Source organism: Cebus imitator, unplaced genomic scaffold (genome assembly GCF_001604975.1).
Source record: "Cebus imitator isolate Cc_AM_T3 unplaced genomic scaffold, Cebus_imitator-1.0 Scaffold35, whole genome shotgun sequence".
NCBI classification, from domain to species: Eukaryota; Metazoa; Chordata; class Mammalia; order Primates; family Cebidae; genus Cebus; species Cebus imitator.
Window position 1 is genome coordinate 2,883,434 of NW_016107350.1, and position 12,778 is coordinate 2,896,211.

General features: G+C 34.8%; 1 pseudogene; it reads right to left on the reverse strand.

Moving 5' to 3' along the window:
- Positions 1-6,018: 6,018 nt before the first annotated feature.
- The window catches only part of LOC108301493, a 9,577-nt pseudogene continuing 2,817 nt past the window's right edge, over positions 6,019-12,778 (reverse strand).

Genomic DNA, 12,778 nt, shown 5'->3' on the forward strand with positions numbered 1-12,778 from the left:
AATAGTCACAATTTAGTGCATTTTCAGAAGCTACCTAAAGACTCAGAAGTTCATATTGGATGTTAGGTTATATAAAATGAAATCTTAGCTGTTAGTCTTCTTCCTGAGTACTAGTACAGATGGTCCCCAACTTAACGATTTCTGGACTTTATGATGGTATGAATACGATAAGCATTCAGCAGAAATCATACTTCAATAGAGTATTCAGTAAATTACATGAGGTATTCAACTTTGAGATGATTTTGCTCAACTTTAGGCTAATGTCAGTGTTCTGAGCATATTTAAGATAGGCTTGGTAAACCTATGATGTTCAGTAGGTTAGGGGTATTAAACACATTTTTGATCTCTCATATTTTTAATTTATAATGTGTTTATCAGGACATAACTTTGTTGTAAGTTAAGGAGCGTCCGTATTAGAAGGCAGACAATGATGAAGGTAATTACCCAATGGATATTTACAGAAGCTTTAATTTATGTCAAATTCCCTTTCCAAAGCATAGAAAATTACAACCTGCTTAAGAATTTACATCCTGCATAAAAACAGGTTTATATTTACATGATTTTATTTTAATGAAATGAATGGATAAAGGCCATACATAAAAAGACTATGATAAATGTCAAACCTGAAAAGAGAAGTACTAGCTATTTCTTTACAATTTGAAAGTGCAAACATTTTTCCCTTTTTTTTACCTTTTTTTTTAGGTTCTGGGGTACATGTGCAGGTCATGCAGGGTTGTTGCATAGGTGCATACATAACCATGTGGTTTGCTGCTTCTATTCCCCCTTTGACTATATCCTGCGTTTCTCCCCATGTTATCCCTCCCCACCCTCAGCTGTCCCTCTGTTAGCCCCGCCCTCAACTGCCCCCAGTGTCTGATGCTCTTCTCCTGAATCCACGTGTTCTCATTGTTCAACATCCGCCTGAGTGAGAACAAGCGGTGGTGCAAACATTTTTCAAAACATCACTGCTCCTACACGCAGGAAAATAAAATCAGATTAACTTTTAAAAATTCCTGGTATTTTAAGGCACCTATATTCAGTCAATAATAAGTATGTGGATTATTTCTGAATGTGTATTTCCAAAATGTGTTCAGAGTCACAATATCTCAGAGATTTAATTTGGCATATATTTAAATGGGTCCTTATAAAATTTAGTTTAATGAAGATTCTAAAGTAAATTTTAAACATCTGATTATCATTCATAGTGATTGTTATTTCTAAAGATAATTACATACATTATCATTAGATCATCTGTTATATTCATGTAAATAGATAATACTTTAAAATATCTGGTCCTATGAGACCTCAAAACAATGCTCTGAAGTAAACAGGGGCAACATGCTCCAAATTAGTCAACATTAAAAAAAAATCAACTGACAGGTATCATGAGACAGATACTCTCTTTTCCCAGTGATGTGAAAAAAAAAAAAAAAAAGGAAAATAATTTGCCTAAAAAAAAAAAAAGCCAGGAATAGAAGTCAAATTCTAGTCCATTTTTCTTTCTATTTTTTTTTAAGTGTCTCATTGCTTGTTTTGTTTATGAGGACCCGTTAGTTAGATGTCCTCTTGGGCTTCAAGGGAATACATATAGCTGATGTACATCTGAACATCCGTAGAAATTGTTGGATACCAACAAATATGTAAATTACTCAGAATTTTCTAAGTGTGTATTTCTTTTCAGTCTTGCTTTCTCTCATCTTGGTTTTTTGGAAAAAATGTTATGCTCCAAATGTTTGTGTTGTCCCAAAATTCATATGTTGAACATCTAATCCCTCAGGTAATGATATTAGGAGACAGGGCCTTTGTAAGGTAATTACTTCATGGAATTGGGTCCTGGGATTAGTGTCCTTATTAAATAGGTGCAAGGGAATATACTTGCCTATCCCATCATGTAAGGACATAGCAGAAAGGTGCTGTCCGTGAACCAGGAAATAGGTCTTTACCAGACACCAAAACTTCTGGTGCCTTGATATTGAATTTTCTGCATATAGAACAGTGAGAAGTAAATTTCTGTGTTTGTAAGCTACCCAGGTGATGGTATTTTTGTTATTGCACTATAAGACCATAACTTTAACAATTTCAGCAAAATTACAGTTGAAGTATAAATAAAAAAACTTTTAAAGTTGGACTAAGTAAGTACATTTATATAATTTTTAAGAAAACTAGAGAGGAGAAAAGAAAGTGACCTGCATCCAAAGGGTGCTTTCTAGGATGGACATGGTACACATACGTAAAGAATGAATAGTAGTTTTTTAAAATGGGGAAGGAAGTGAAAAAGAGAAAAATAAAAATCACTGGGTCAATTTTTATGACAGAATTTGCAGAGTGTCATAGACTTAATAAAGTCAGAGATATAATTAAAGAAAAAATCAGATGAATCTCCAAGCCAGTATTAAACTGGTAGACTCACCAGAGTATGAGCTTGCGTGTAGTCACCACTTGGCAAGGGTTGAATAAAAGATAAAATAAATAAACAGACAAATAAAATCTGGACATTGGATTAAGGCATTTATATTTACATCAACAGAGGATGCTTTCTTAAAAGGCTCAAGGCAGACAAGAGCATGAAACAATGCAAATTTAGTAATAAGGCTGCAAGTGCCATAGATGGTGTGATAGGAACAATAATGGCCGCTTCCCAAAGATGTGTGTATTGTAGTGTCAGGAACCTCTGAATATAATATGTTATATTGCAAAGGGGAATAAGGAGTAAGGTGACAGTTTGCTAACCAACTAACTTTGAGATGGGAAGATTATCCTGGATTTTCTGGGTGGGCTTCATGTAATCATAAGTGTCCCTATAAGTGGAAAAAGGAGAGAAAAAGAAATAGGCAGAGAGAGATTTGGAGATTCTGCTCTGCTAGTTTTGAAGACACAGGAAGGTGCAATAAGCCATGGACTCCAAGCAGCCTCTAATAGCTGGGAAACATAAGAAAATGGATTTTCCTACAGGCACAGAGAGAATTCAGTCTTGCATATACCCTGATATTTAGCTTAGAAAGATGCATTTGAGTTTCTGAATGCCAAAACTGGAAGACAGTAAATTTGTATTGCTTTTTAGCATCAAATGTTGTGGTGATTTCTTAAAACAGTAATATGAACTATTAGAAATTTGAGTACCAAGAGTATATTTCTTATTTTCTCTCATGTGAAAAACTTTATGAAGTAAAGAAGTTCTACTTGATTGGTTAAAACTTTTTTTTCTTTTCTTTGTTACTGAAATGCTATATTAGTTTTCTATTACAAGAAATTGGCTTACATATTTGTGAGGGATGGTGAGTCAAGAATTTTTAGTGCAGGCCTTAGGAAGGATAGACTAGAATTCTTGGGCATGAGTTGAAGCTGATGTCTACAGATTATATTTCTCCTTAACTAGGAAAGTCTCAGATCGGCTGTTGAGATCTTTCAACTGAAACAAGACCTCTGGTAGTTAGGACAATTTTTCTTATTTAAAGTCAATTGATTATACATTTTAATCACATCCAAAAATTATGTTCACAGAAATAACTCAACTAGTATTTGGTGGAACAACTGGGGAATGTGGCTTAGTCATGTTAACACATCAAAGGACAAATACCTCTGGGAACCAAGATTCAGAATTTAAGGGAGTAAGGTAGATAAAAATAAATGGAAATGAGCACAGAGGTGAATGTTATTTGCTATTAATTGAAATGTAATGTAGATGAATGTAATTTGCTATTAATTGAAATAGCAAATAATGTTTCCATCTGGCTTTATAATCTAGAATGTAAGTAGAATGCCTAATGAAGGAGGAATGTGTACAAAGGGAAGTGTGTGCATAGTTTTCTGGTTACAAAAAGCCTAAGGCTCACAATTTATAAACTCAAATTTTCCTTCTATGAAAACTGCATTGAAAGAAGCTAAAAAGTGAGGGTGCCACCTGAAAACATCATTTTTTTTATACTTGTAAACCATGGACCATTTCCAAATCTTATTTGAGCATACCCAAATGATTCTTAAATTGGAAAGATGAAACTTCATGACCTGAGTGCAGAGAAGTCATAATAGTCATAAACTGACACGTTTCAAAAAGACTATTTAAAGGGACATCGAAAACCTGTACTTGAAGATCATAGATTTTAAGCAGAAAAAAAAAAAAAAAAAAACATATGATGCATAAAGGTCTTGTAACTTTTTTCTGAGAATTAAACACTGAAGATCTATTTAAGCGCCCCTAAGTTGGGGGTAGCGATACCTAAGGGATCTTTTTGCTGCCTGAGATGTGAAAGTTTAAAATATGTAGCATGTGTTTCTGCTGATTAGAGACTATTTTCCTATTCAGAACCCTTGAATCTCAACAATGGTCAATCTAGAGTGTTTTGGGGATGATAAATAAGGACCAGTTTTTCTTCTTGGCCTTTACTCTCATCATTACTGTAAATATTAAAGAAATGTCTAGTGCAAAATAAAAATAAACTGCAAATAAGTAGACTAAGTTATTCTTTTCTTTTCTTTTTTTTTTTTTTTTTTTTTTTTTTTTTTTTTTTTTTTTTTTTTTTTTTTTTTTTTTTTTTTTTTTTTTTTTTTTTTTTTTTNTTTTTTTTTTTTTTTTTTTTTTTTTTGAGATAGAGTTCCGCTATCATTGCCCAGGCTGGAGTGCAGTGGTGCGATCTCAGCTCTCTGCAAACTCTGCCTCCTTGGTTCAAATGATTCTCCTGCCTCGCCCTCCCAAGTAGCTGGAATTATAGGCACATGCCTCCATGCCCAGCTGATTTTTGTATTTTTAGTAGAAATGGGGTTTCACCATGTTGGCCAGGCTGGTCTCAAACTCCTGACCTCAGATGATCCAACCAACTCAGCCTCCCGAAGTTCTGGGATTACAGGGATGAACCACCACGCCCAGACTTTAAGCCCTTAATTTCATTATCATAACTTGATGGAGGGCTCTGAGAATGAAAGCAATGTGTAGATGGGTGGACCTAAGAAAGATGAGGAGAAGGCAGTAAGGCGTAAGGTGAGTGGATGTGGAGGCATATTCTTATATGATGGTTGTCTTCATGGCCTTAAGGAACACAGGATTGATAATAAGGTGAAGGGTGTAAGCTAACGGCTTCACACAGATAATCACTTCACTACAGATTGCTACAATATTCTATATATTGTTTTTGATATAACCAAACATGCCTTTATATGATAATTATTAACTTAGGTTTTAGATGCCTTGTGTGTTTTTGCTTCTTGTGTGTTTTTGGTGACGTTTGATGTGAAAGGAAAAAAAATTGGAAATGATAGTCATTAGGGAAATGCAATGCTGGATGAATCATATTGTGTGTAGTTTATGTGGTTGTTGAGATTTTACTAATTTATGCATTTTCATCTGATAATATAACAAACTGTATAGATCTAGACGAAGATGACTTTAGGCATATTTAAAATTTAGTTTATAAAAATAGATGGAATTTAAGATTAATGTCTAGTCTCTAGAAGCAGAATATTTAAATGACTAATATAGTAATGTAACCCATAATATAAATTATATCATTTTGTTCAAGATATCCAACATAACGAGACCAGTTCCATTCCACTGTTAAGACAAGTCTATCTGAGAGCCACAGTGAGAATTTACTAGGTGATATTTGGGTTTGAAGATCATATAGTAATTATGCCTTCAAGATTCAGCATAATAAATAGTTGGTGAATCTAAATCAAAAACATTATATTACATGATGATGTTTTGTTAAAAACTCTGTTTTTATAAAAGTAGGCTTGACCTAAGTCAGAATCAGCATTCATGAGAAAAAAATGCAGGAATGGAGATTTCTTTTCTTTAAGTAAGTTGAAACATGATGTCTAAATTATTTATTTTGATTATGTAGTTCTGTCTTGTATCTGGATGGAAATTGGTAAAAAAAAAAAAGAAAAAGAAAAAAAGTCAAGATAAAACACACATTTATGTGTTATAGCTATGGTATTATACTACAATATATCTAATTTTTCTTTTTTTTCCTTTTTTCTTTTTCAGTTTGAGAGGAGGCACTGTTTATTAACTGACCAGCTTAGAAAAATAATCACAGTAGACACCTTAGTTCATTCTTCTAATAAGACTGTTGATCTGATCCTCCCTGTTGCCAGCATCTCCACCTTCTACAAAATAGGTGGTCTTTTTCTTCATTCTGCCTCGTGGAGAAGATAATTTGAAGGGCCACAGGAAGTTATTTGCTTTTTTGAAGGGATATCCAACAGCATAGATCTCATGAATCAGATCCTCCATGCAGATGATTCCATGTTTACCAAGAGATCGAGCAATCAAAGCCTCATCTGTCAAAGCAATTTTCTTCTTTTTGATTTTGCCATAACCATGTTTGTAAATTATTAATTCATTTACTGACTTCAGATTTGGCTACCCCAATGTAATATATAGCTCTACAATCCTCAGCATGTTAATTAAAGCCTTGTTGAGCTTCACAAAGTTTCCATTGAAGATTTGACAAAGGCAAAGAGGCTACAACACCTTTCGGACTTTTGGGCTCACACCGTTGATACCCCTGATCCTGATGACAAACGCCAATTTGGGTTCTGCAGGTACATGGAAGTGGCCAGCTTTCCTTGCCATTCTTGCCATTCTAATTTCAGTTCTGTACATCTGCCTGTATTCCTTGTGGTAGTGCTTTGCTTTTTCATAGATAGGCTTCCTCCTTGCCTTTCGAAGCATCTTTTGGGCAAACTTCTTTAACAGGCACTTGCTCTTCAGCTCTGAGAAATTCCTTCACTTTTTCTTAAGGGTTTCTGGCACAACAGGAACCTCTTTCCCCCTCCCCCTCCCCCTCCCCCTCCTCCTCTTCCCTCCATGGTTCTGGCTTGAAAAAGAGCCTCTTTTCTTTAAAAAAAAACATTGGGGCCACTCACAGAAAGTGTACGTCCTTGTGAAAACTCATCATATGTCTATGCAGATGCAGATCTGATGTTAAACTACTAAGTTTCCAAATCTCTAAGGTCTTACCTGAAGAAGATTTGGGATATGTCCCTTAATAATATAGGGTGAGATTATTTAAACTTACCTATATACATTCTCCAATTTCAACTCTTTTGGAGGTCTAACTCAATTCACTTCTCTTTGGGTTTTGACTTAAGCTAATCTCAGCTTAACGGAAGTTGGGAGAAAGGCAGAAACTTCGCAAATAAAGCAAATGTCATAGAAGGAGCCAATTTCTTACAGGCTAAAAGCCCACGGGAAATATGCGGTCAATCTTCAAAGCAAAATGTTTAATTTTCTTACACACTTCTTCTATGACGTGCTGTCGAGAGATGGTTTTTCATCTCATCTAGTCCGTGCTCTGCATGGTAATTTTATCCTCACCCTCATGTATAGTAGACTTGCTGAAAGCTGAACAAGATAATCAAAAGCTAAGTATGACGACTGTGAAGAAATTAAGGTGAAGGTACTGTAGTTTAAAAGGCTACTGGGTTTGGAAGAGGAGAAAAATAGTAAACCATTCAAAGAGAGTGAGTTCTCTTCTAGGTAAGAGTAGCTGTTAGAGTTGTGTGCCTGTTTATGAATTTGAGCATGAGATAAGAAAGTCATAATTCACCTATAATTATTTGAACCTTGTGGAATCTGGGTGTTTAGGAATGTATAACTTAATTGTGGTGGGAAAGATTCTTATTATTATCACTTGGATAAAGACAGGAAAGAGGTTGAATTCTAACTCTGGCATATTTTTTGTTTGTGATTCTCAAAATAACACAAGTCTTCAATCTAGCTCTCCAAGCTAGTATTTAAATCTTTACCATAAAGGTTATAATTCTTTCCCAAATGACTACTTTAATTTATTTAAGGTTGTTCCTAAATAGAATTTATCAATTAAAATATAAAGAAAAATTCAATAGATATCTAGGTCCTCATTGCATGAATTTGTATACAAATTATACAAATGAGAAACCAGATATCTGATTTAACTGGTTTTAGTAAATTATAGAGCAGAAGCAGTCTAGTTAAAATATTTAGAGATCCTATCAATTATTTTTATAGGTTTAATTGATATCTGCACTTTTAAATCCTTAACATGAAGCAACTTCGGCTCATGCACTTCCAAAATAGATCAGGGTTTAAGAGAGCATTACTAACAGAACACATTATGTGCAACTTGTCAGCAGTAGTCCAGCAGCAGGAATCAAGGTGTAGGGTGAGAAGAGACTAGTTTTGGAGGGCACTTGTAAATGTTCCTACTTTATAATCATCAAGAACTTAATAATCTTTATTCCCTCTCTGCATTCATTTTTAAATGGTGCCAAAATTCCCCTCAAAGAAGTAAACAACAGCATCCAAAAACCTAGCTTAGGTCCAGCAATAGAAAGTAACATTTAAACACTGATGCCAGCGAATTCATCCTTTCCTCTGAAGATTGAATACCACCAGCCCTGTTTCCAGCACCTGTGGCAGATGGTCAGCAGTGGAGAAACTGTCCCAGTCAGCATATCTCCATCTTTAAATCCCCATATACAAGTCACAGATGGCAGTGGGAATGCCACCTGGAGCATCTGAGCTCTGAAAACAGACTGCGGTTGACCTGAGACATGCTATTAAAAATATGCCTGCCTTGTTTGTAAAAGAGCCAAACCAAAGCCTTGCCTGGGATCATGAGAACGCTGAACCAAAATAGTGTAAAGTTTAAAACTGTACATTTGTAGAGTGAGGAATTGTATGCATATGATATATTTAAATTTCTATTCCAACACACGTAAAAATCACCATGAGTATGAGAAAAAAAAAAAAAAAGCAAATGTTTAAATTTCTCCTCTTTCTCTTGGAATCTAGTAGCTCAAATTTTTACAGGCAAAAAAGGGGAAATAAAAATTGTATTACCCTACCCTCTTCCAAAAATGTCTATTATTATTGTAATTATTATTAATGGGAAGTCACACAGGATAAAACTGTCCCACGAGCATGTTTTATTTGGTTTTCCAACAATGAATAGAATTGGCTGCCAGTATTTAAAAGTCAGCAATTATCCTCCTAAAAATCCATTTCCAGAAACTGTGTCCCATTCCACACTAACCAGCCAGTTGGCTGGCCCTGACCCCAGTGGAGATGCCTTCCCTAGTTTGCCACAGTATCAGACCTTTCCTGTTTCCTTACACCTGGGCTGCCTCACTCATAAATGGCACTCAGCTGAGCTCTAGTTCAGTGCATTTGAAACACAGGGTTCTCAAACTTTAAGGTGTATCAGATCACCTAGAATGGCTGGCTGAAACAGATTCCTCCCTCCATTTCCAATTGCTGAGTCAGTAGCGCCTTGGAGCTCAAATATTTGCATTTCTAAAAAGTTTCCAGTTGATGCTGATGCTGATTCTCTAGAGACCACACTTGATGAACTATTACTCTAAAATTAAATTTAATATACTGTAAAAAGTTTTTAGGCCAATATCACATTTTATGGCACATGTAAGAACAAGTTCCCTTAAGTACGTTTTATCTTCATTTGTGAGTATATCCATTTGCTAGGGCTGCCATCACAACGTACCACAGACTGGTGGCTTTAGCGACAGAAATTTATTTTCATCCCAGCTCTGGAGGCTGGAAGTCAGAGATCAGCGTTTGGCAGGGTTGGGCTCTTTTGAAATCTCTCTACTTGGCTTGAAGATGGCCACTCTTTTGCTGCCTCTTCACGTGATCATCCCTGGGTGTAGGCCCTCTCAGTATTTCTTCCTCTTCTTATAAAGGAGGCCAGTCATCTTGGATTAGGCTCTCCCCCTAGCATCTTGGATTAGGCTTTTACCCTAGGGGCTTTATTTTAACAGAATTACTTCTTTAAGAATTTATCTCCAAATATGGTTGCATTCCGAGTTACTGTGGGGTGGGACTTCAACATACTCATTTTGGGAGGATACGGTTTATCCTGTAACATTGAAGTAAAACAGCTAATAGGAAATAGAAGTGTATAATAAAACTGTAGATGGTTATTTTTTGGGGAGAGTTATTAGCAAAAAGTAAAATTTGATTCTGGTTTAGTTCATCACATATTGAAAATTTCTAAAAATTAAAGGTCTTTGACATAATCAGATAAACAGAAGCCCTCATGTTCCCCATAATTCATTATATCTTTTTTCTTAAGAAACTGCATTTTTGTATTTAAGAAATAAATGAAAGATTTTTAAATCACCACTTGTTAATTTGAAGTCTACATTTTAGGTTTTTTGTTTACACAATAATTTTTTTTTAATTTTTATTTTATCAACAAATAATAAATGTATATATGTATGGGGTACAGTGTGATGTTATGATACAGGTATAAAAAAATACTTTGCCAGGTACGGTGGCACACACCTGTAACCCCAACACATTGGGAGGCCAAGGTGGGTGGATTATCTGAGGTAAGGAGTTGGAGACCAGCTTGACCAACATGGTGAAACCCCATCTCTACTACAAAAATACAAAATAATTAGCCGGCTGGTGGTGGGCACCTGTTATCTGAGCTACTTAGGAGGCTGAGGGAAGAGAATTGCTTGAACCCGGGAGGTGGAAGTTGCAGTGGGCAGAAATTTCACCACTGCACTCCAGCCTGGGCAACAGGAGCGAAACTCCATCTCAAAAAGAAAATAAAAAAGCAACAACAACAACAAACATCTAGGTGTAAATTTAACAAAGGAGATAAGAAATCTGTATACAGAAAATTTTAAAACATTGATAAAAGAAATTTAAAATGACACAAATAAATAGAAAGATATCCTGTATTCTTGCATTGGAAGAAATAATATTGTTAAAATATTGGTACAAACCAAAATGATCTGTAGATTCAATACAATCCTCATCAAAATTCCTAAAGTTCATATAGAACCACAAAAGACACTGATTAGCCAAGAAGAATAAATAACAAAAGAAACAAATCTGGAGGCATCACACTACCTGATTTCAAAATGTACTACAAAGCTATAGTAATTAAAACAACATGGTGTTTTAGCTTATTTTTATACAGATTTTAGGCTTGCTTGGCCACATCCTCTGAGAAACTGGAAATTCTCTCTAGGTATCTATTTAGTGTTTGACAAAGTTACAACAAGCTAGGAGTGATTGTTGCTATATGCTGTGATTCAATTTTCTCTTAGAAAACTCTATTTTTCTGAACGTCCAGCTATAGATATATACGAAAAAGAATGAGATTCTGTCATTTGAAAGAACATGGATGTAACTGGAGGTAGTTATGTTAAATGAAATAAGGCAGGCAGAGAAAGACAGACATTTCGTGTTCTCATTTACTTGTGGAGCCTAAAAATCAAAACAATTGAACTCATGGAGAACGGAAAGTAGAAGGATGGTGAACAGAGGCTAGGAAGGGTAGTGGGGAGTTTGGGTATGGGGGTGCAGCAGTAGGGGATGGTTAATGAATTCAAAAATAAATAGAAAGAATGAATAAGACCTAGTATTTGATAGCACAACAGGGGGACTATAGTAATAATAATTTAATTGTACACTTTAAAATAACTAAAAGAGTAAAATCAAATTGTATATAACACAAAGGATAAATTCCTGAGGGAATGAATACCCAATTACCCCTGATGTGGTTATTATTCATTGCATACCTGTACCAAAATATCTTGTGTACCCCATAAATATATACATCTATTATGTACCCACAAAAATAAAAAATAAAAAATACAGTAAACTATAAAAGAGTTTGCATAATTATTCATCATTTTATTCATTAATTCTTAGAAGCAGTAAATTTTGATTAAGAATATGTATATTATAGTTTCCTTTCAATCGCCACACTGTTGTATAAGTAAGTTGTAACAGCTTTCAATCTCATCAAGAGAAAATGAAGAATAATGTGAATTCTTTAGGGATAGATTTAATATTTATTTTCCTTTTACTTATATATGATAAATATGTGCAGTATGTCAAAACATTTTATGTAATACTACACTCAAATACATATTTAAATACATTTTTACAGAGACATTTTATGTATTATATGGCACAGTTAATAGTTCTTACAGTGGTTGTTTTAGATATCCTTAAAGGGAATTTGCTATGAGGTGGTTTAAAAGGTAGAACAAAAAAGTGAATAACATATAGATGTCACTTTTAAAGTACAGATATAAAAAGAAAGACGAATGCATTAAAGTCTATAACTTTTTTTCTGACATCAAAGTAGTTGTAAAAAACAAAAGTGTCAAAATATAAGAAAATATGACTAAGGTTTGCTACAGCCTACCCATTGACAAGAAAAGCATAAACGTACAAAAAGACAAGCAAATAACATTTTACAACAGAGAAATATAATTGATTACTGTTTAGTAGTATTCAGTGAAGACAATGAGCTGTATCTGACCTATGAAATCAATAAATACATCACAATTATAATGCTAAATGCTGGTGAATTAAGCAATACAACACTTTATGAAGTACAAATGTTTATAAAGCAGTGGTTCCTAATCTTTTTGGCACCAAGGATCAGTTTTGTGGAAGACAATTTTTTCACAGGGTGGATAGGGTATGATTTGGGGATGAAAGATTTCCACCTTAGATCATCACACACTAGTTTGATTCTCACAAGGAGCGTGCAACCTAGATCCCTCCCATGCACAGTTCATAACAGGTTCACATTCCTATGAGAATCAAATGCTGCCACTGATGTGACAGAGGAGCCTATGTGACAATGCTAGCTCACTGGCTACTCACCTCATGCTGTGCCGCCTGGTTCCTAGCACTGCAGAGACAATTAGTAGCTCATGGCCTGGTGGGGTGGAGGTTGCTGTTCTAAAGCATTCATCAAAGGTAATTTGGCAAAAATATACAAGTATTAAACAATGAGTATAT